Consider the following 24494-nt stretch of genomic DNA (forward strand, 5'->3'; position numbering starts at 1 on the left):
TTTGTCCGCCAGGGTCCTGTGGTATAGCAACACTCTCGAACCCCTTTCCTCTTCGGGTATGAGAGTGGAAAGGTTCTCCTTATACCGTGGGTCGAGCAGTGTGTACACCCAGTAATCCGTAGTGGCCAGAATGCGTGTAACGCGAGGGTCACGAGAAAGGCATCCTAACATGAAGTCAGCCATGTGTGCCAGGGTACCTGTACGCAACACATGGCTGTCCTCACTAGGAAGATCACTTTCAGGATCCTCCTCCTCCTCCTCCTCAGGCCATACACGCTGAAAGGATGACAGGCAAGCAGCATGTCTAACCTCACCAGTGGGCCAAGCTGTGTCTTCCCCCTCCTCCTCATCTTCCTCCTCCTCCTCCTCCTCCTCCTCCTCACCGCGCTGAGATATAGACAGGAGGGTGCTCTGACTATCCAGCGACATACTGTCTTCCCCCGGCTCTGTTTCCGAGCGCAAAGCGTCTGCCTTTATGCTTTGCAGGGAACTTCTAAAGAGGCATAGCAGAGGAATGGTGACGCTAATAATTGCAGCATCGCCGCTCACCACCTGGGTAGACTGCTCAAAGTTTCGAAGGACCTGGCAGATGTCTGCCAACCAGGCCCACTCTTCTGAAAATAATTGAGGAGGCTGACTCCCACTGCGCCGCCCATGTTGGAGTTGGTATTCCACTATAGCTCTACGCTGCTCATAGAGCCTGGCCAACATGTGGAGCGTAGAGTTCCACCGTGTGGGCACGTCGCACAGCAGTCGGTGCACTGGCAGATTAAACCGATGTTGCAGGGTGCGCAGGGTGGCAGCGTCCGTGTGGGACTTGCGGAAATGTGCGCAGAGCCGGCGCACCTTTCCGAGCAGGTCTGACAAGCGAGGGTAGCTTTTCAGAAAGCGCTGAACCACCAAATTAAAGACGTGGGCCAGGCATGGCACGTGCGTGAGGCTGCCGAGCTGCAGAGCCGCCACCAGGTTACGGCCGTTGTCACACACGACCATGCCCGGTTGGAGGCTCAGCGGCGCAAGCCAGCAGTCGGTCTGCTCTGTCAGACCCTGCAGCAGTTCGTGGGCCGTGTGCCTCTTATCTCCTAAGCTGAGTAGTTTCAGCACGGCTTGCTGATGCTTGCCCACCGCTGTGCTGCCACGCCGTGCGACACCGACTGCTGGCGACGTGCTGCTGCTGACACATCTTGATTGCGAGACAGAGGTTGCGGAGGAGGAGGAGGGTGGTTTAGTGGAGGAAGCATACACCGCCGCAGATACCAGCACCGAGCTGGGGCCCGCAATTCTGGGGGTGGGTAGGACGTGAGCGGTCCCAGGCTCTGACTCTGTCCCAGCCTCCACTAAATTCACCCAATGTGCCGTCAGGGAGATATAGTGGCCCTGCCCGCCTGTGCTTATCCACGTGTCCGTTGTTAAGTGGACCTTGGCAGTAACCGCGTTGGTATGGGCGCGTACAATGTTGCGGGAGACGTGGTCGTGCAGGGCTGGGACGGCACATCGGGAAAAGTAGTGGCGACTGGGAACTGAGTAGCGCGGGGCCGCCGCCGCCATCATACTTTTGAAGGACTCCGTTTCCACAACCCTATACGGCAGCATCTCCGGGCTGATAAATTTTGCTATGTGCACGTTTAACGCTTGAGCGTGTGGGTGCGTGGCGGCGTACTTGCGCTTGCGCTCAAACACTTGCGCTAGCGACGGCTGGACGGTGCGCTGAGAGACATTGGTTGATGGGGCCGAGGACAGCGGAGGTGAGGGTGTGGGTGCAGGCCAGGAGACGGTCGTGCCTGTGTCCTCAGAGCGGGGTTGGATCTCAGTGGCAGGTTGGGGCACAGGGGGAGAGGCAGCGGTGCAAACCGGAGGCGGTGAACGGCCTTCGCCCCACCTTGTGGGGTGCTTGGCCATCATATGTCTGCGCATGCTGGTGGTGGTGAGGCTGCTGGTGGTGGCTCCCTGGCTGAGCTTGGCGTGACAAAGGTTGCACACCACTGTTCATCGGTCGTCTGCACTCTCAGTGAAAAACTGCCAGACCTTTGAGCACCTCGGCCTCTGCAGGGTGGCATGGCGCAAGGGGGCGCTTTGGGAAACAGTTGGTGGATTATTCGGTCTGGCCCTGCCTCTACCCCTGGCCACCGCACTGCCTCTTGCAACCTGCCCTGCTGCTGCCCTTGCCTCCCCCTCTGAAGACCTGTCCTCAGTAGGCGTAGCAAACCAAGTGGGGTCAGTCACCTCATCGTCCTGCTGCTCTTCCTCAGAATCCTTGGTGCGCTCCTCCCTCGGACTTAATGCCCTTACTACTACCTCACTGATAGACAACTGTGTCTCATCGTCATCGGCCTCCTCACCCACTGAAAGGTCTTGAGACAGTTGCCGGAAGTCCCCAGCCTCATCCCCCGGACCCCGGGAACTTTCCAATGGTTGGGCATCAGTGACGATAAACTCCTCTGGTGGGAGAGGAACCACTGCTGCCCAATCTGAGCAGGGGCCCGAGAACAGTTCCTGGGAGTCTGCCCGCTCCTCAGAATGTCTCATTTTCATGGAGTGAGGAGGCTGGGAGGAAGGAGGAGCAGCAGCCAGAGGATTCTGAGTTGCAGCAGTGGACGGCGCAGAACTCTGGGTGAACGATAGGTTGCTGGAAGCACTTTCTGCCATCCACGACAGGACCTGCTCACACTGCTCATTTTCTAATAAGGGTCTACCGCGTGGACCCATTAATTGTGCTATGAATGTGGGGACGCCAGAAACGTGCCTCTCTCCTAATCCCGCAGCAGTCGGCTGCGATACACCTGGATCAGGAGCTCGGCCTGTGCCCACACCCGGACAAGGGCCTCCGCGTCCTCGGCCGCGCCCACGTCCTCTAGGCCTACCCCTACCCCTCAGCATGCTGTATTACCAGGAATGCAGAAACACAACACTGTAATTTAATGTGCCGCTTATTGGCCTGTGGTTGTAGGCTGAGTTCGCTTACGGAACGCCAGGAAATAATTTTGCGCAAGCCTGCTGTAACACTTAGCTGGCTGCGTATTTATTTGGAGAACTACAACCCGCAGCAGACACAGACCCAGAACACTGAGCAGAGTGACAGGCAGGCCAAATATTTGTTTTTCTTCAAATATTTTTTTCAAAAGAACCACTGCGTATATTCAATCTATAATATATGTCTTCTGGCCCTGCCTACACAATTCTGTCCCTGATGTGTGTGTCACGGAACTGCAGTGTTGCACTGTCTGTTATTAAGTGCAACAGAGCGGTGATTTCAGAGCCAGGAAATAATTTTGCTCAAGCCTGCTGTAACACTTAGCTGGCTGCGTATCTATTTGGAGAACTACAACCCGCAGCAGACACAGACCCAGAACACTGAGCAGAGTGACAGGCAGGCCAAATATTTGTTTTTCAAAGATTTTTTTCTGAAGGACCACTGCGTATATTCAATCTATAATATATGTCTTCTGGCCCTGCCTACACAATTCTGTCCCTGTAGTATTACTGCAGGGCGCAATGCTCTGCACGGCCGATATAGCAAAAAAAAAAAAAGTGCAACACTGCTAAAAGCAGCCTCCACACTACTGCACACTGTTAGATGTGGCCCTAAGAAGGACCGTTGGGGTTCTTGAAGCCTACACTAACTCCTAACACTCTCCCTACAGCAGCTCCAACACGATAGCACTTCCCTCAGCTATCTCACAACGCATCTGAGGCGAGCCGCGGGAGGGGCCGATTTTTATACTCGGATGACACCTGATCTCCCCAGCCACTCACAGCAGGGGGGTGTTATAGGGCTTGAACGACGCATGGGGAAGTTGTAATGCCTTCCCTGTCTTTCAATTGGCCAGAAAAGCGCGCTAACGTCTCAGAGAGGAAACTGAAAATAACTCGAACATCGCATGGTACTCGTTACGAGTAACGAGCATCTCGAACACGCTAATACTCGAACTAGTATCAAGCTCGGACGAGTACGTTCGCTCATCTCTAGTTGTGACTCATGCTGCGGATGGAAGTCTATGGAAAGAAGAGGGGAGGGAAGAAGATGTTATAGAAGGATAATTACACAGTAGAGATGAGCGAACGTACTCGTCCGAGCTTGATGCTCGGGCGAATATTAGGGTGTTCGGGATGCTCGTTACTCTTAACGAGCACCACGCGGTGTTCGGGTTACTTTCACTTTCATCTCTGAGACATTAGCGCGCTTTTCTGGCCAATTGAAAGACAGGGAAGGCATTACAACTTCCCCCTGTGACGTTCAAGCCCTATACCACCCCCCTGCTGTGAGTGGCTGGCGAGATCAGATGTCACCCGAGTATAAAAATCGGCCCCTCCCGCGGCTCGCCTCAGATGCGTTGTGAGTTAGCTGAGGGAAAGTGCTGTTGTGTTGGAGCTGCTGTAGGGAGAGTGTTAGGAGTGAGTGTAGGCTTCAAGAACCCCAATGGTCCTTCTTAGGGCCACATCTATCCGTGTGCAGTAGTGTGGAGGCTGCTGTTAGGAGTGTTGCACTTTTTTTTTTTTTTTTTCAAAATCGGCTGTGCAGAGCATTGCGCCCTGCAGTAATACTACAGGGACAGAATTGTGTAGGCACGGCCAGAAGACATATATTATTGATTGAATATAGTCAGTGGGCCTTTACTTTAAAAAAAAAGGGAAACATTCTATTTGGCCTGCCTCTGACAGTCCTCAGCGTTCTGGGTACGTGTGTGGTGAGTGGAGAACGTAAAGAAATCATACGCAGCCAGCTACGTTTAACAGCAGGCTTGCGCCAATTTATTTCCTGCCTGGGAAAAATCACCGCTCTGCTGCACTCCATATAACACTGCAGTTCTGTGGAACACATTTCTAATCTTATCTGATTGAATATAGTCAGTGGGCCTTCCCTTTAAAAAAAAAAGGGAAACATTCTATTTGGCCTGCCTCTGACAGTCCTCAGCGTTCTGGGTACGTGTGTGGTGGGTGGAGAACGTAAACAAAAATCATACGCAGCCAGCTAAGTTTAACAGCAGGCTTGCGCCAATTTATTTCCTGCCTGGGAAATCACCGCTCTGCTGTAGTTAATAACTCTGCAACCCTGCAGTTCTGTGACACATTTGCAGGGCCACAACACATTTATTATTGATTGAATATACGCAGTGGGCCTTTCCTTGAAAAAAAAGGGAAAAAATTCTATTTGGCCTGCCTCTGACAGTCCTCAGCGTTCTGGGTACGTGTGTGGTGGGTGGAGAACGTAAACAAAAATCATACGCAGCCAGCTAAGTTTAACAGCAGGCTTGCGCCAATTTATTTCCTGACTGGGAAATCACCGCTCTGCTGTAGTTAATAACTCTGCAACCCTGCAGTTCTGTGACACATTTGCAGGGCCACAACACATTTATTATTGATTGAATATACGCAGTGGGCCTTTCCTTTAAAAAAAATGGAAAACATTCTATTTGGCCTGCCTCTGACAGTCCTCAGCGTTCTGGGTACGTGTGTGGTGGGTGGAGAACGTAAACAAAAATCATACGCAGCCAGCTAAGTTTAACAGCAGGCTTGCGCCAATTTATTTCCTGCCTGGGAAATCAAATCACTGGTAATACAGCATGCTGAGGGGTAGGGGTAGGCCTAGAGGACATGGACACGGCCGAGGACGTGGAGGGCCAAGTGAGGGTGTGGGCACAGGCCGAACTCCTAATCCAGGTGTATCGCAGCCGACTGCTGCGCGATTACGAGAGAGGCACGTTTCTGGCGTCCCCACATTCATCGCACAATTAATGGGTCCACGTGGGAGACCTTTATTAGAAAATGAGCAGTGTGAGCAGGTCCTGTCGTGGATGGCAGAAAGTGCTTCGAGCAACCTATCATCCACCCACAGTTCTGCGCCGTCCACTGCTGCAAATACGAATCCTCTGTCTGCTGCTCCTCCTTCCTCCCAGCCTCCTCACTCCAATACAATGACACATGCTCAGGAGCGTGAAGACTCCCAGGAACTGTTCTCGGGCCCCTGCTCAGATTGGGCAGCAGTGGTTCCTCTCCCACCAGAGGAGTTTATCGTCACTGATGCCCAACCATTGGAAAGTTCCCGGGGTCCAGGGGATGAGGCTGGGGACTTCTGGCAACTGTCCCAAGACCTTTCAGTGGGTGAGGAGGACGATGACGATGAGACACAGTTGTCTATCACTGAGGTAGTAGTAAGGGCAGTAAGTCCGAGGGAGGAGCGCACAGAGGATTCTGAGGAAGAGCAGCAGGACGATGAGATGACTGACCCCACCTGGTTTGCAACGCCTACTCAGGACAGGTCTTCAGAGGGGGAGGCAAGGGCAGCAGCAGGGCAGGTTGCAAGAGGCAGTGCGGTGGCCAGGGGTAGAGGCAGGGCCAGACCGAATAATACACCAACTGTTTCCCAAAGCCCACCCTCGTGCCATGCCACCCTGCAGAGGCCAAGGTGCTCTAAGGTCTGGCAGTTTTTCACAGAGACGCCTGACGACCGACGAACAGTGGTGTGCAACCTTTGTCGCGCCAAGATCAGCCGGGGAGCCACCACCAACAGCCTCACCACCACCAGCATGCGCAGACATATGATGGCCAAGCACCCCACAAGGTGGGACGAAGGCCGTTCACCGCCTCCGGTTTGCACCGCTGCCTCTCCCCCTGTGCCCCAACCTGCCACTGAGATCCAACCCCGCTCTGAGGACACAGGCACTACCGTCTCCTGGCCTGCACCCACACCCTCACCTCCGCTGTCCTCGGCCCAATCCAGCAATGTCTCGCACCGCACCGTCCAGCCGTCGCTAGCGCAAGTGTTTGAGCGCAAGCGCAAGTACGCCGCCATGCGCCCGCACACTCAAGCGTTAACCGTCCTCATAGCCAAATTTATCAGCCTTGAGATGCTGCCATAGAGGGTTGTGGAAACGGAGTCCTTCAAAAGTATGATGGCGGCGGCGGTCCCGCGCTACTCAGTTCCCAGTCGCCACTACTTTTCCCGATGTGCCGTCCCATCCCTGCACGACCACATCTCCCGCAAAAACATTGTACGCGCCCTCACCAACGCGGTTACTGCCAAGGTCCACTTAACAACGGACACGTGGACAAGCACAGGCGGGCAGGGCCACTACATCTCCCTGATGGCACATTGGGTAAATTTAGTGGAGGCTGGGACAGAGTCAGAGCCTGGGACCGCTCACGTCCTACCCACCCCCCAGAATTGCGGGCCCCAGCTCGGTGGTGGTATCTGCGGCGGTGTATGCTTCCTCCACTAAAGCACCCTCCTCCTCCTCCTCCTCCAACGCAACCTCTGTCTCGCAATCAAGATGTGTCAGCAGCAGCAGCGCGTCGCCAGCAGTCGGTGTCGCGCGTCGTGGCAGCACAGCGGTGGGCAAGCGTCAGCAGGCCGTGCTGAAACTACTCAGCTTAGGAGATAAGAGGCACACGGCCCACGGACTGATGCAGGGTCTGACAGAGCAGACCGACCGCTGGCTTGCGCCGCTGAGCCTCCAACCGGGCATGGTCGTGTGTGACAACGGCCGTAACCTGGTGGCGGCTCTGCAGCTCGGCAGCCTCACGCACGTGCCATGCCTGGCCCACGTCTTTAATTTGGTGGTTCAGCGCTTTCTGAAAAGCTACCCACGCTTGTCAGACCTGCTCGTAAAGGTGCGCCGGCTCTGCGCACATTTCCGCAAGTCCCACACGGACGCTGCCACCCTGCGGACCCTGCAACATCGGTTTACTCTGCCAGTGCACCGACTGCTGTGCGACGTGCCCACACGGTGGAACTCTGCGCTCCACATGTTGGCCAGGCTCTATGAGCAGCGTAGAGCTATAGTGGAATACCAACTCCAACATGGGCGGCACAGTGGGAGTCAGCCTCCTCAATTATTTTCAGAAGAGTGGGCCTGGTTGGCAGACATCTGCCAGGTCCTTCGAAACTTTGAGCAGTCTACCCAGGTGGTGAGCGGCGATGCTGCAATCATTAGCGTCACCATTCCTCTGCTATGCATGTTGAGAAGTTCCCTGCAAAGCATAAAGGCAGACGCTTTGCGCTCGGAAACAGAGCCGGGGGAAGACAGTATGTCGCTGGATAGTCAGAGCACCCTCCTGTCTATATCTCAGCGCGTTCAGGAGGAGGAGGAGGAGCATGAGGAGGATGAGGAGGAGGGGGAAGAGACAGCTTGGCCCACTGCTGACGGTACCCATGCTGCTTGCCTGTCATCCTTTCAGCGTGTATGGCCTGAGGAGGAGGAGGAGGAGGAGGATCCTGAAAGTGATCTTCCTAGTGAAGACAGCCATGTTTTGCGTACAGGTACCCTGGCACACATGGCTGACTTCATGTTAGGATGCCTTTCTCGTGACCCTCGCGTTACACGCATTCTGGCCACTACGGATTACTGGGTGTACACACTGCTCGACCCACGGTATAAGGAGAACCTTTCCACTCTCATTCCCGAAGAGGAAAGGGGTTCGAGAGTGTTGCTATACCACAGGACCCTGGCGGACAAGCTGATGGTAAAATTCCCATCCGACAGCGCTAGTGGCAGAAGGCGCAGTTCCGAGGGCCAGGTAGCAGGGGAGGTGCGGAGATAAGGCAGCATGTACAGCACAGGCAGTGCAACAGTCTTTAAGGCCCTGGACAGCTTTATGGCTCCCCAGCAAGACTGTGTCACCGCTCCCCAGTCAAGGCTGAGTCGGCGGGAGCACTGTAAAAGGATGGTGAGGGAGTACGTAGCCGATTGCACGACCGTCCTCCCTGACGCCTCTGCCACCTACAACTACTGTGTGTCGAAGCTGGACACGTGGCCTGAACTCGCGCTGTATGCCCTGGAGGTGCTTGCTTGTCCTGCGGCTAGCGTCTTGTCAGAGAGGGTGTTTAGTGCGGCTGGGGGAATCATTACAGATAAGCGTACCCGCCTGTCAATCGACAGTGCCGACAGGCTTACACTCATAAAGATGAACAAAGCCTGGATTTCCCCAGACTTTTCTTCTCCACCAGCGGACAGCAGCGATACCTAAACAATACGTAGGCTGCACCCGCGGATGGAAGCATCGTTCTCTCTCACCATCCAAAATGGGGACATTTCTACTTCATCAATCTGTGTATAATATTCCTCCTCCTCCTCCTGCTCCTCCTCCTGAAACCTCATGTAATCACGCCGAACGGGCAATTTTTCTTTGGGCCACAAGGCTCACTCATATAATTTTTCTAAACAATTTTTATACGTTTCAATGCTCTTAAAAGCGTTGAAACTTTAACTTGAACCAATTTTTCGTTAAACTGGGCTGCCTCCAGGCCTAGTTACCACTTAAGCCACATTAACCAAAGCGATTAATGGGTTTCACCTGCCCTCTTGGTTGGGCATGGGCAATTTTTCTGAGGTACATTACTACTGTTGGTACACCATTTTTTTTGGGCCCTCACCTACAGTGTAATCATAGTAATTTCTATGTTCTTCGCCTGCACTCATGGTAAAGAACGGTGTGTGGGGTTGGCCTACACTTTAGCTACATAAATGTAACTGGGGCCTTGTCTATACTGCAGCTACTGAAATGTGAAAGAGACTGTTATCTCCCTAAACTGCTGCAATGGGAATGTTACTGGGGCCTGTCTTGAGTGCTACTATTACTGAAATGGAACTAAGACTGCGCTCCCCCTATACTGCTGCTAGTGATATGTTAGTGGGGCCTGTCCCTAATGCTACCGCTGAAATGTTAATAATTCTGGGCTCTGCCTATACCGCTGCTAATGGTATGTCACTGGGGTGTGGAAACAGAGGCTTCACAAAGACATGATGGCGGCGAGGCCATTTCCCACCAACGCTGTTACTGTTAAGGTGCATATAAGCACGGACACGTGTAGAGGACACATAGTGCCTCCAAAACATCCCCCTCCTCCTCCAACAATGAAAACATTCTTGGCAAATACCTTTGCATTGGTCCGTCTGGTGGCAGTCCAAGAATTTCACCTTTAACGACACAACAAGAGAGCACCACCACCATCCCCCCGCCACGGCCCACTTAATCCTGGCCACATTGCGAAAAACCAACTACATAAAACCGCGCTACCAGGTCCGCAGTCACCACCACATTACCACCAACGAGGTTACTGTTAAGGTACATATGACCAGTCAGACTGGGGCATGCAGTGTGGGCCGAAGCCCACCTGCATTAAGCACGACATTACTACCTCAGCTGTGTTGGGCAATGCAATGGGATATTTTTATGTACCGCCGGTGGCTTCCTGGCACCCACCCATGCTGTGGGTCCACAGGGAATTATAAATGCATCTGTTTCCACTTCTAAAGAACCCCAGTCAGACTGGGGCATGCAGTGTGGGCCGAAGCCCACCTGCATTAAGCACGACATTACTACCTCAGCTGTGTTGGGCAATGCAATGGGATATTTTTATGTACCGCCGGTGGGTTCCAGGGAGCCACCCATGCTGTGGGTCCACAGGGAATTATAAATGCATCTGTTTCCACTTGTAAAGAACCCCAGTCTGACTGGGGCATGCAGTGTGGGCCGAAGCCCACCTGCATTAAGCACGACATTACTACTTCAGCTGTGTTGGGCAATGCAATGGGATATTTTTATGTACCGCCGGTGGGTTCCAGGGAGCCACCCATGCTGTCGGTCCACAGGGACTTCACAATAGGGAGTTGTACCTGCCTGTGTCTATGAATTAAAAACCGCGGTCTGACTGGGGCATGCAGACACCTTGACAGAATGAATAGTGTGTGGCACATAGGTTCCCCATTGCTATGCCCACGTGTGCAGCTCCTGATAGCGGTGGCACAGGATTATATTTCTCATTGCTTCTGTACAGCATTGTGGGCTATCGACCCGCCCCTTTTAAAGAGGGTCGCTGCCTAGCCGTGCCAACCCTCTGCAGTGTGTGCCTGCGGTTCCTCCTCATGGCAGACGCACTTATAAATAGACATGAGGGTGGTGTGGCATGAGGGCAGCTGAAGGCTGCGCAGGGACACTTTGGTGTGCGCTGTGGGGGGGGGGGGGGGGGCAGCATGTAACCCAGGAGAAGTGGCAGCGGAGTGTCATGCAGGCAGTGATTGTGCTTTGTTGGAGGTAGTGTGGTGCTTAGCTAAGGTATGCATTGCTAATGAGGGCTTTTCAGAAGTAAAAGTTGTTGGGAGGGGGGGGGGGGGGCACTCTTGCCGGTATTGTGGCTTAATAGTGGGACCTGTGAACTTGAGATGCAGCCCAACATGTAGCCCCTCGCCTGCCCTATCGGTTGCTGTGTCGTTCCCATCACTTTCTTGAATTGCCCAGATTTTCACACATGAAAACCTTAGCGAGCATCGGCGATATACAAAAATGCTCGGGTCGCCCATTGACTTCAATGGGGTTCGTTATTCGAAACGAACCCCCGAGCATTGCGATAATTTCATCCCGAGTAACGAGCACCCGAGCATTTTGGTGCTCGCTCATCTCTATTACACAGATGTAAGGAGGGTACAGTTTATCGCTGTTTAATGTTAGTATGATGTTTTCTTGTAATGGTACTTGGTCTCTGAGAGGGGGCGGAAAGAATGAACAGAGCTGAGCAGGAAGGAACAGGAAGTGCAGTGTGTGTAGAGAGGGTAGCTAAGCTATGGACAGACAAAGGGAGTCTCTCCTGGTTAGTGATACAGGGCTGTAGCAATTGTCTTAACAGGCAGTTTTCCTCTGGTGAACAAAGAAAGGAGTGCTAAATAGTGAAGTCATGCCAAGTGGTTCCTCTATTTCCTGCCCTCTTGCAATGCTGACTGTGTATTGGTGAGCTAGAGAGAGATTGATCCTCAGTCGGCTGGGCACCAAGCTGTAGCAGGTATCCCATGCTTATAGGCCTAAAGACTGTTTGGTGAACTAAATATTGCTTATTGTTACTTCAGGTTATATTGTTATGGATTTGCACTTGGAGTACCCGATAAATATCTGCCCCCTTCCTAATTAGAAGTTCCAAGGCCTGTGCATGCATAGGAAGAATCACTCTGGCACACTGCTCAGCAAAAATGAAACTTCTTTACTCTAATCAAGCTGCATGGGGTTTTATAGATTGTATGCATAGTTAGTACGTCATGAAGTATGAATCTGTAGCTGATTGGTTATTGCCTAGGAGCTGACGTCATCATCTGTGGTATCCTAGTTGCATTCTTGGATGGAAGCGCCATCTTGAGTAGACGATGGGAGGGGGAGCGAGTAGTTAGTCAGCACTTTCAGACAGCTGTGTTAGCAATTGTAGAACAGAAGCACATATTTGCAATAGGCATTTTACTTAGTTTATTACAATCCATTACAATCCCCCCTTAAAATGACTGTTTTATCTGTCCCTAATCCTGGGCCTATCTTATCAGTCTCAATGTGCCTCGAAACTCTTTTGTGCCGCATGTTAGATGAGTTATAGCTATCCCATGCCCCCCCTCCCCCCCTTGCGACGGGCTTTGCTCATAGAGAAGTCAGTTGCTGTCCCTATGGGCTTAAAGATATTATAATTGCTTAGGGGAAAGAGTCTTTAGGGGGGTGTAGGATGTCTCGTAGTCCTCTGGACTCTCCCTTGATATGCCAGCCCGGTTGCCCCAGATCTCACCCACAATCTCTGTCCCTGCCTACTTGCCTCCACTCCTGGCTAACCCCAGGCGGGCAACTGGGCGGCGGTCCCTACTCACTAGGGACCGAAAAGGGACGCTGGCGTAAATTCTCATATAAAAGTTCTCATATGCAGCGAACCAAAGGGACAAAAGGTTTCAATAATGACTTACGAAAAACCCTATGAACCCTCCATGTAGCTGGCAAATCAAGTTCATAAGCAAGCAGATTTACTACCCGCGTGATAACAAAGGGACCGACGTAATGCGGCGCAAGTTTCAAAGACGGAACCTTCAATTTGAGATTTCTAGAAGACAAATATACCTTCTGTCCCATCCTGTAAGGTTCAGATACTGACAGACTCCTCCCACTACGCAACTGCATACGAGCCCCCGTTGCTTCCAAGTATTCCTGTACTTCTTTCCATAACCCCTGCAGCGCATCTGTGGCGACATCAGCTGCAGGACAGGCCGACGGAGTAAAAATAGCTGTAAGGAAGCGAGGATGCTGACCATATACGCAAAGGAATGGAGATACCCCAGTGGAAAAACAAATGCGGTTGTTTAGTGCAAACTCTGCCAACGGCAGGAACTCTGCCCACTGATGAGCCTTTTTGCTAGCAAACAACCGTAAATATTGCACTAAATCCTGGTTCTTCCGCTCAGTCTGACCATTAATTTGCAGGTGGAAGGCTGACGAGAAGGAAAGTGACGTTCCCAGATTTCTACAGAAGGCTCGCCAAAATTGCGCAACAAACTGAACACCGCGATCAGATACAATGTCCTCGGGAACCCCATGTAGACGAATGATTTCTTTTACAAAAATCTTGGAAAATTCTATTGCAGAAGGTAGCTTCTTTAACGCAATGAAATGTGCTATCTTTGAGAAACGGTCTACAACAACTAGGGTAGGGGTGAACTTCTGAGACTCAGGTAGATCGGTGATAAAATCTCAGGTAGATCGATGATAAATGCAACTACAGATGAAAAGGTAGCGGTAACGGTCTCAGAGGCCCCTCCGGATGCTGACGCCGACTTTTACTGCGTGCACAGACAGAGCATCCCTTCACAAAGTCGCGGATCTCCCGAGACATGCCTGGCCGCCAGTAGTGTCTAGAACAAAGATCCAGAGTCCCCTGAACCCCCGGATGGCCTGCGAGAACAGATGAGTGAGACTCTTTAATGACTCTGAGACACAAGGACTCTGGCACAAACAATCTGCCCTCCGGCACCCCCGAGGGAGCGTCCTGCTGACAATTTTGTAAATGATGAACGAGATCAGATTCTACAGCGGCCACCACCACCCCAGGTGCCAAGATATTCGCGGGAGCCACTGTCTCACTTTCCCGAAACTCCGAGAGAGGGCGTCTGCCTTCACGTTCTTCTCCCCTGGAATATATGTAACGACGAGGTTAACCTGGCGAAAAACCACCCCCACCTGGCCTGACAAGCTGTGAGTCTCTTAGCATTGGCGAGATATACCAAGGTTTTATAATCAGTATACACGGTAATGGGACGCCAATAACTCACAATTACCCACGTTGTAGTTACGTTCCGCCGAACTAAACTTCCGCGAGAAGAACGCACATGGACTATACCCAGGTCTCCCACTGACTTCCTTAAACAATACAGCCCCTACCCCCACCTTAAACGCATCAACCTCAATGAAGAACGGTCGCTGCGCGTCAGGCTGTACTAGCATCGGGGCAGTAGTAAACTCCCTTTTGAGACGACTAAAAGTCTCAAATGAAATGACATAACCAAGGAAAGACACTTGTTTAGTACCAAAAATGCATTTCTCCAACTTGACAAAAAGTTGGTACTCACGCAAACGGGTCAGAACCAGCCTCAGGTGCCGCACATGTGAATCCCAGTCTGGGGAGTACACCAGAATGTCATCAAGATATATGACCAAAAATACCCCCAGGAAGTCATAGAAGACCGCGTTCATAAATCCCTGGAACACAGCGAGGGCATTACAAAGTCCGAAGGGCATGACTAGACATTCAGAATGCCCGAACAAGGTGTTTAACGCCGTCTTCCGCTCATCTCCCTTTCGGATGCTAATTAAATTGTAAGTCCAATTTGGAAAACCAGTGGGCCCCTAACACCTAATTAAATAAATCAGGAATCAGGGGCAAGGAGCACTGGTTCTTCACTGTAATTTTATTCAAAGCCCGATAATCCACACAAGGCCTCAATGTCCCATCCTTCTTTTGTACAAAGAAAATACCGTCTCCGGCAGGGGAACTGGACGGCCTGATATGTCGTTTGGCCAGAGACTCCGAAATATAGGACTTAAGGGGTTCATGCTCACCCCAAGACAAATTGAAAATGGCTCCCTTAGGGATGGGACTGTCGGGGATCAAATCAATACCACAGTCCCACTCCCTATTGGGAGGCAAAGACTCAGACAGTTTCTTGGAAAATACATCATGAAAATCAGACAAATACTCAGGAATAAGTATGGTATCTGCTGAACATATGGATATAGTAGCTAAGTGACTATGACAGGACAACTCCCAATGTGTCAATTCCCAAGTGGACCAATCAAATTTGGGATTGTGCAGTGCCAACCAGGGCATACCAAGCACTACATCAACGGACATCCTTTCCATTACCAAGAACGACAGATCCTCAGAATGGAGAACACCCACAGTGAACTGTAACATGGGAGTCCTCCACTGTACAACCCCTGCAGACAGAGGGGTAGAATCTATACTACTGAAGTGTATGGGAATCTTTAACACCGAAAATTTAGTCATCAGAGGTCTGACAAAACTCAAACTAATGAAATTGGCGGCAGCCCCCGAATCAATAAAAGTTTAACCAGACCGAGTGAAATTCCGGAAGCCAATCTGACAAGGCACCAACAACTTAGGGAGTACCTGTGATCCTAGGCTATTCTCCCAAAAATCGCCTAGGATCTGAAGCTTTTCCGCAAGTTCAAACTGATGTTGTAGACGCTTCTGAGGACAGGTTGCTACACGATGTCCAGCTTACCCACAATAGAGGCAGAGGTGATGAGTCATCTGAAACCGTCGCCGTTCCTCGGGACTTAGGTGATCCACTTCCATAGGCTCGGCACCAGAAGTTGGCATGGGAGAAGCAGGACCAGGTCTTCCGGATTCCCTAGCCTTACGGGCCTGACGGTCCTCTTTTTTTTCTAGAGCTCAGCCTCCTGTCAGCTTTGACCGCCAATTCCATTGCATCATTGAGTGTCACCGGATGAGAAATGAGTAGATCCTTGACCGCGTCCGAAAGACCTAACAAAAACACATCTTTAAGGGCGCTATCATTCCAAGATGTTTTACCTGCATACAGTCTAAATTTAGAGCAATAGTCCTCTACCCACTGCTGCCTCTGACGTAGAGACGTGAGATGGGATACCGCCAACCCCGCACGGTCCGGCTCATCAAAAATACCTCCAAGTTCCCGAAAAAAACAAATCAACTGACTGCAGGCAAGTCAAACTCTCAGGTAAGGAGTAGCCCCCATGTCTGGGGGAACCCCGAAGTAAGGACATAATCAATCCCACTTTCTGGGATTCCGAGCCGGAGGAGCGGGGCCGCATCCGAAAATACATGCCTGCTGAAAAACAAAAAACTTGCTCCTGTTCCCTGAAAATACCTCAGGAAGTGGACATGTGGGTTCAGGAATAGAAGGGGCGGTAGAAACATGCACTAACTCCTGTTTTCCCCCTGGGCCACCATACGGTCGGACAGGTCTTGGATCACAACCACTAAATCCTGCAACTGACTTGCGAGGGTACTCATGGCCTCCATAGGAGAGCAATTTTTAAGGGCCAGTTATTATGTTATGGTACACTATCCTTGATATGCCAGCTCAAGATCTCACCCACAACCCCTGTCCCTGCCTACTTGCCTCCACTTCTGGCTAACCCCAGGCAGGCCACTGGGCGGCAGTCCCTACTCACTAGGGACCGAAAAGGGACGCTGGCGTACCGGGATGGAAAGGGTAGAATACTGACAGAAAAGGCAGATTTAAATAACCAACACAAACAATACTAAGCAGAACTGAGGCAGATGGAAAAACCTGTCTGATAATAGCAAAGTATGGCAGACAAGCTGACAGAAGCAGGAGACCAACCAAGGCAGACTTGCTAGCACACTGAGGGAAACCAATAACTGGCAGTGATTGCCAGTCTTTGCCTGACCTTTAAACAAAAGCCTCCGTCCAGGGGGAAAAAAGAGGGAGAGAGACAGACAACTCCTAACAGAACATAATAAAAGGGAGCTCATGCACGGCAGCCACACTCACAGGTGCGCGTGCGTGGCACGCTGCCAGGCACCCGTGCCCTCGGTAGCTGCACAACCAGCCGGGGGAATGCGCCTCGACCGCGGGACCCCGCACACCGCCCCCCCCCCCTCACCTGGAGGAACAGCAACCACCGCATGGTAACAAGAGCATAATTATGTCTGTTCCTCAGGAACCGGAGTCTTCTAGCAATGGGAGGCGTGGATCCAGGAGCTCTTTCCATCTAGTTTCACTGAAATGTCTGTAGTCAGTAGCAACTGGTAGGGACCATCATATTTAGGTTCAAGGGAATGTTTTCTCACAAATTTCTTCATATAGACCCAGTCCTCGAGGAATCCCCATGCTGGCATCTGGATCTGGAATAGAAGAAAACACCTGGGCATGTACTTTGGTTAGTTCCTGTGCCAGGGACATCACATATTTAGTCTGTACATCAGACTGGAGCTGGAGCTGTTAGGGGAAAGAGCAACCTAGTCCTGGGGGCTGACATGAACAAGATCTCATAGGGGGACAGTGAATGTTCTCCTTGGGAGGTGTACTGGACGCTGAACAGGGCAATAGGCAGGATCTCAGTCCAAGGCATGCCAGTCTCTTGGGACATTTTCAACATTTTGTTTTTCAGGGTGTCATTAAGTCTTTCTACCTTCCCCCTGCTCTGGGAATGGTTGGGGGTATAGAAGGCTAGGTTCACTCCTAGGGCTTCCCACACTTCTTTGGTCAGATTGGCTGTGAAGGCTGGTCCTTGGTCACTCTCAATCACTTCCGAGACTCCGAATCTACACACCACTTCGCTAAGTAGTTTCTCTACTGTGGTCTTCGTGGTCATATTAGTCACTGGGTAGGCCTCCGGCCAATTCAAGAACATGTCCACTATTACCAGTGCATATTTGAACCTGCCGCTCTTTGGCACCTGGATGTGGTCGATTTGAAGCCTCTGAAAGGAATACAGAGGCTTGGCTAGGTGTTTCTGGGAGACATTTTCTGTGCGTCCAGGATTGCATTCCGCACAGATGGCGCACGATATGCACAATCTTTCAGTGAGGGAGGAAATGCCTTGGGCCATGTAGTACTTCAGGATAAAAGCATTCCTCAGTGTCTTAAGAAGGTGTGCAGGGCCATGTGTCCATTGTACTACGGCTTGGTATAGGCATCTGGGTAAGCATGGTTTCCTGTTGACTTCATAGAGCCCATGCCTGTTGAGGGTGGCCCCTTTCTCACCCAGAGGTCCTTCTCTTCTTTGTTGGATTTCTTCTGTAATTCTTGAAGACGTCTTTTGTCTATGGGGTGGGCTTGCACCATCATCACTAGTTCTGCCTCCACCTAACTCTCAATTCTCGAGGGTCCTGCAGCTGTTTCCTTAACTGCCATATCTGCCAAGTGGTTTCCTCGTGTTTCTGCAGAGTTGAGCCTTCCGTTGTCTTTTACTTCCCAAGTCGGCCTCTTGGGCGGACTTTGGGGGGACAGCTCTTGAGCTTGGAGCATGGTGTTTTCAGTGGTGACTGCATAACCTGTGTAAAACATGCCTTGGTTGTCGGCGTATCTGGAGCCATCGACAAAAATTGTGAGGTCTGGGTTGTTCAGTGGCGTGTCGAACACAGTGGAGAGATGTGAAGTTTCTTGTTTCATCACCTCAAAACAGTCATGTTCATCAGGATTTTGGGGATCTGTTCCCCCCTCGTGAATTGGAAGGAAGGTTGAGGGATTCAGGATAGTGCAGGGTGACGTTGTCAGGTATTAGGAGAGAGCACTGAAGGCGAGGGTGTCAGCCGCAGACAGGTGCTTGGGCTGCATCTGGTTCTGGATAGCAACAATGTCATGAGCGACCAGGAGCACCAGTGAGTGCCCAAGGTTTTGTCCAGTAGAGCTTTGGCTGTAAAGACTGCCCGCAGGCAGGAGGGACCACCTCTAGCAACTGGGTCCAGGCGAAAGGAGAAGTATCCGATGGGCTTGGGTCTGTTGCCATGAGATTTAGTAAGGACCCGAGTGGCATGTCCTTGTCTTTCTGACATGAAGAGCATGAAGGTATTGTCGTAATCAAAGGAAAGGGCCTACTTGAGCAGGATAAGGCTGGATAGCGCTTCCGATGAGAGACTGAAAGGATCCATCTTTAAAGCATTTTACAGAGGTTGCATCAATAGAGAGCCTTCTGGGATCCATGCTCTGCAGTAGAAGATAACTCAAAGGAAGGCATGAAGTGCCTTTGGTTTTTGAGGTAATGGGATGGCAGTAACTCAGTCTTGGGTGAGGTATCTTGTACCCTTTGAGATGCAGTGTCCTAAGAACACAACTGACATTGCGCACCACTGGAGCTTGGGTTTTGAGGCCTTGTACCCCGGATTGGCAAAGAAACAGAAAAGGCTTTCAGACGTTGAATGTCAATGGCCAATGTCTTAAGGGCTGGTTGACCACAAGTGTTCTGGTATTCTTTTCAATACTTCTGGAGGGATGCCTGAAATGGAAGATGTCTGTAAAGACATAAGGATAGGCAGTGAGCACAGCACCAGAAGACAGTGGGGTGGAAACCGTCATTTTCTCATCTTCAGTGAAGGTAATGGTTGCTTGCAGTCATGATAGGACATCAGCTCCCAGAAGGTTCAGAGGACAGGTAAGGGAAACAACAAATCTGGCCACGAGATCTGGGAAGGGCCCTACTAGGAGCGGGCGTGTAAGTGGGTTGGATCTGGGGGTTCACACAGGAGACATCTATGTTAGACAGAAAGGAAGGGTAATATTTATGCAGCAAGAGTATAGGCGAACCCCTGTAACATTGATTTAGCAAGAGTATAGGCGGACTCCGGTAACATTTCTGTAGCAAGAGTATAGGCAAACCCCTCAAACCTTTCATTAGCAAGTGTATAGGCGGACCCCAGTAACATTTATGTAGCAAGTGTATAGGCAGACCCCTCAAATCTTTCAGTAGCAAGTGTATCGGTGAACCCCTCAAACCTTTTAGTAGCAAGAGTATAGGCAGACCCCAGTGATATTTCTGTAGCAAGAGTATAGGCAAAACCCTGTAACATTACTGTAGCAAGAGTGTAGGCGAACCACTGAAACATTGGTGTAACAAGAGTATAGGCGAACACCTGAAAAAATGTGGTTACCCAGAGTGTGGGCTAAGATCTGAAAAATTAGTTAGATAACAGTATAGGCAAGGGCCAGAAAAATTAGTGTACCAAGAGTACAAGTGTACCACTTAAAAATTGCTCAACCGTGAGGGCAGGTGAAACCCATAAACATTTTTTTAAAGATACTGCTCGCTGTTGCTTAATTTGTAACCGATCCTGGAGGTAGCCCTCTGAAAAAAATGGTTTCAGTTAATGTATAAAAACTTTTGAAACTTTTAAAAATTGTAAAAAAGTTTTAAACAGAGGCTTTTGGGCTGCAGACAAATTGGCAGTTCAGCATGATGACATGCTGTTTTAGGAGGAGGAGTAGGAGGAGTAATAATATCCAAGAGTGATTGACAAAGCTAATTCCCCCTGTTTTTGTGGGGACAGAGGATGCATTTTTCTCCTGTTGCAACAAAAATAATCATTAGGTTCCGCTGCTTTCTGCTGGTGGGAAGAGAAATCTGGGGAAATCCAGCCTTTGTTCATCTTTGAGTGTAAGCATGTCGGCGCTGGAAGTTGACAGGCGGGTACGCTTATCCATGATGATTCCCCCAGCTGCACTAAACACCCTCTCGGACAAGACGCTAGCGGAAGGGCAGCCCAGCACCTCCAGGGCGTACAGCTCAAGTTCATGCCACGTGTCCAGCTTTGACACTTGATAGTTGTATGGAGCAGAGGCATCACGGAGGATAGTGGTACGATCCACTACGTACTCCCTCACCATCTTTTTACAGTGCTCCCTCCGACTCAGTCTTCACTGGGGAGTGGTGACACAGTCTTGCTGGGCGAGCCATAAAACTGGCAAAGGCTTGGAGAGTGTTCCCCTGCCTGCGCTGGACATGCTGCCTGATCCCCGCCACTCCCCTGCCACTTGGCGCTCGGAACTGCGTCTTCTGCCACTAACACTGTCAGATGGGAACTTTAGCATCACTTTTTTCCCACCAGGGCCCTGTGGTATTGCATCACTCTCGCACCCCTTTCCTCTTCAGCAATGAGAGTGGAAAGGTTCTACTTATACCGTGGGTCTAGAAGGGTGTACACCCAGTAATCCATGTTGGCCAGAATGCATCTAACGTGAGGGGCATGGGAAAGGCAGCCTAACATGAAGTCAGCCACGTGTGACAGGGTCCCAGTATGCAACACATCGCTGTCCTCACTAGGAGGATGACTTTCAGGATCCTCCTTCTCCTCTTCCGCCCATACACACTGAACGGATGAGAGGCAAGCAGCATGGGTACCCTCTGCAGTGTGCCTAGCTGTCTCTTTCTCCTCCTCCTCCCACCCTCCCCCTCCTCCTCCAAAACGCGCTGTGATATAGACATGAGGATGGTCTGGCTATCAAGCCACATAATGTCATTCCCCATCTCCTGTTCCAACCACAAAGTGTCGGCCTTTATGCTTAGCAGCGAACTTCTCAGCAGGTAAAGCAGCGGGATGGTAATGCTAGTGATGGCCGCATCGCAGCTCACCATTTGGGTAGACTCCTCAAAGTTTCCGAGGAGCTAGCAGATATCTGCCATCCATGACCACTCATCAGTAAAGAATTGCAAAGGCTGACTACCACTCCGCCGCCCATGTTGCAGCTGGTATTCCACTATTGCTCTACGCTGCTCGTACAGCCTGGCCAACATGTGCAGCGCAGAAATCCAGCGTGTGAGCATGTCCCACAGCAGACAGTGCTCTGGCAGCTGAAACCAACGTTGCAGGGTCCTTAGGTTGGCAGCGTACGTGGTGGAGTTGCGGAAATGTGCGCAGACACGGCACACCTTGCCGAGCAGGTCAGACAAGTGGAGGTAGTTTTTCAGAAACCGCTGAACCATTAAATTGAAGACGTGGGCCAGGTATGGCACGTGTGAGGTTACCAAGCTACAGAGCCGCCACCAGGTTACGGCCGTTGTCACACATGATCATGCCCGGTTGGAGGCTCAGCGACGAAATCCAGAGGTCTGTCTGCCCCGTCAGACCCTGCAACAGCTTGGGGGCCGTGTGCCTCTTGATACCTAAGCTGATTAGTTTCAGCACGGCTTGCTGACACTTGCCCACCGCTGTGCTGCCGCGCCGCGTGCTGCCGGCTGGTGACCTGCTCATACCTCTTAATTGAGAGGTAGAAGTGGCGGAGGAGGGTTTGGAGGAGGTGGCATAAAACACTGCAGATACCAGCACCGAGGTAGGACCCGCTATTCTGGGTGTGGGTAGGATGTGAGCGGTCCCAGGCTCTGACTCGGTCCCAGCCTCGACCAAGTTCACCCAATGTGCCGTCAGGGAGATATAGTGGCCCTGCCCGCCAGTACTTGTCCACGTGTCTATGGCTAAGTGGACCTTCCCAGTAACCACATTGGTGAGGGCATGATTTATGTTGCGGGAGACGTGCTGGTGTAAAGCGGGGACAGCACACCGGGAAAAATATTGGCGACTGGGGACCAAGTAGCGCAGGACCGCCACCGCCATTATGTTTTTGAAAGCCTCCGTTTCGACAAGCCTGTATGGCAGCATCTGCGGGCTGATTAATTTGGCAATGTGCACGTTTAAAGCTTGTAAAGGCGTATTTCCGCTTTCGCTCCAACGCTTGTGTTAGCGACAGCTGAACGCTGCGCTGAGAGACATTGCTGGATGGATTGGAGGACCGTGGAGGTGAGGGTGTGGACAGGTTGGGGCACAGGGGACGAGGGAATGGTGTGACCCGGAGGTGGTGAATGGCCTTCGCCCCACCTTGTGGGGTGCTTGGCCATCATATGCCTGCGCATGCTGGTAGTGGTAAGGCTGCTAGTGGTGGCTCCTCGGCTGATCTTGGCGCGACACAGGTTGCACACCACAGTTTGTCGGTCGTCCGCGCTCTCACTAAAAAACATCCACACCTTTGAACACCTAGCCCTCTGCACGGAGGCTTGCAGCGAGGGGGTGCTTTGGGAAACAGTTGGGGAATTCCTCGCTCTGCCCCTGCCTCTACCTCTGGCCACTCCACTGCCTCTTCCAACCTGTCCTGCTGCTGCACTTGCCTCCCCCTCTGAAGCTCTGTCCTCAGTAGGCTTAGCAAACCAGGTTGGGTCAGTCACCTTATTGTCCAGCAGCTCTTCCTCCGGATCCTCTGTGTGCTCCTCCCTCAGACTTACTGCCCTAACTACTACCTCAGTGACAGACAACTGTGTCTCATCATCCTCCTCCACAAAAAGCTCTTGATACAGTTGCCGGAAGTCCTCAGCCTCATCACCCGGACTCCGGGAACTTTCCAAAGGTTGGGCATCGGTCACGACAAACTCCTCAGGTGAGAGAGGAACCATTTTTTCCCACTCAGGGCTGGGACCCGAGAACAGTTCCTGGGAGTCTGCCTGCTCAGAATATGTCATTTTCATGGAGTGAGGAGGCTGGGAGGAAGGAGGAGCAGCCAGAGGATTCAGAGTTGCAGTACCTAGGCCGGGAGTAGTGGACTGCGTAGAAGACCGGGTGGTCGATACATTGCTGGACGTGTTTTCTGCCATCCACGACAGGACCTGCTCGCACTGCTCTATTTGTAATAAAGGTCTACCACGCAGACCCACAAACTGTGATATGAAGCTGGGGAGCCCAGAAACTTGCCTCTCTCTTAATCCCTCAGCAGCCATCTGTGATTCACCCCGCCCAGGAACTCGGCCTGTGCCTACATCCTCACTTGGGCGCCCCCATCCATGTCCTCGACCCCTACCCCTACTCCTAATCATAGCGGATTAAGGATAGAGCAGGACCCAAATAAATTACCCCACTGGACAGCGCTGACAACTGTGGCTAATTCACCGCACATAGAGACTTGTACATAGCAGAGGCTCTATGCTGTAACTAGAAAAAAATAACCGGCTGTCATGCGCTGATACCTAGGGGTAATTTACCGCTCACAGAGAGTTGTAGATAAGAGAGGCTGTATGGAGTGGGAGAAGACTCTAAAGCCAGTGGATAGTGCTGGTAACTGTGGCTATCTCAACCCCCCTCAAATAAAGGGTATTGTGAGACGCTCTGCACAGCGGCTGAGCTAAAATACTTTGCAGTGGCCTAGAAAATATTAGAGTACTGTTTCACGTGAGACCTCGGTGTTATGCACTGCAGACTGAGAACGCTAAAAGTGAAAGGCTGGGAACAGGCCTAGATGAGTGATTAAAAAAAATGATGCACTACTGCTCCCAGCCAGCCACAACTATAATGCACACGGTGAGAAGTTGCCCTAAAAAGGACCGTTGGACCAAACAACCGAACAATAGATTTTAAGGGGACTGAAAGACAACAATGAGGGAATCGTTAACGAAAACTCCACGACGGGCGCTTTTGAGCAAATTTTGAGCGATAATCATTGTGTCTAAATTGGCCTTTCGACTTCGTTAACAAGTACAAGGTCATACAATGTGCTTTACTCATGCTAATCTTACACAAACAGATAGAGGTGGGAGGGGATTATTAACTCACATCACAGCTCTTGTCCAGAGAAAATCAACAGGCAGGTGAGAGTAAATGGGTGAAAGGGCACCTGAAAAATTACCAATGCAATCTAAATACACACAAATGGATGACACTATAGCCCGGCCTGAAGGGGCTGATATAAAATGGAAGCTGA

At 51.3% G+C, this 24494-nt stretch overlaps 1 protein-coding gene across 1 annotated transcript in view; it reads left to right on the plus strand.

The window, feature by feature from the left end:
• The window catches only part of LOC136586789 (macrophage mannose receptor 1-like), a 298478-nt gene that overhangs the window by 200656 nt on the left and 73328 nt on the right, over positions 1-24494 (plus strand). The window lies entirely within an intron of this gene.

Source organism: Eleutherodactylus coqui, chromosome 12, assembly GCF_035609145.1.
Source record: "Eleutherodactylus coqui strain aEleCoq1 chromosome 12, aEleCoq1.hap1, whole genome shotgun sequence".
NCBI lineage: Eukaryota > Metazoa > Chordata > Amphibia > Anura > Eleutherodactylidae > Eleutherodactylus > Eleutherodactylus coqui.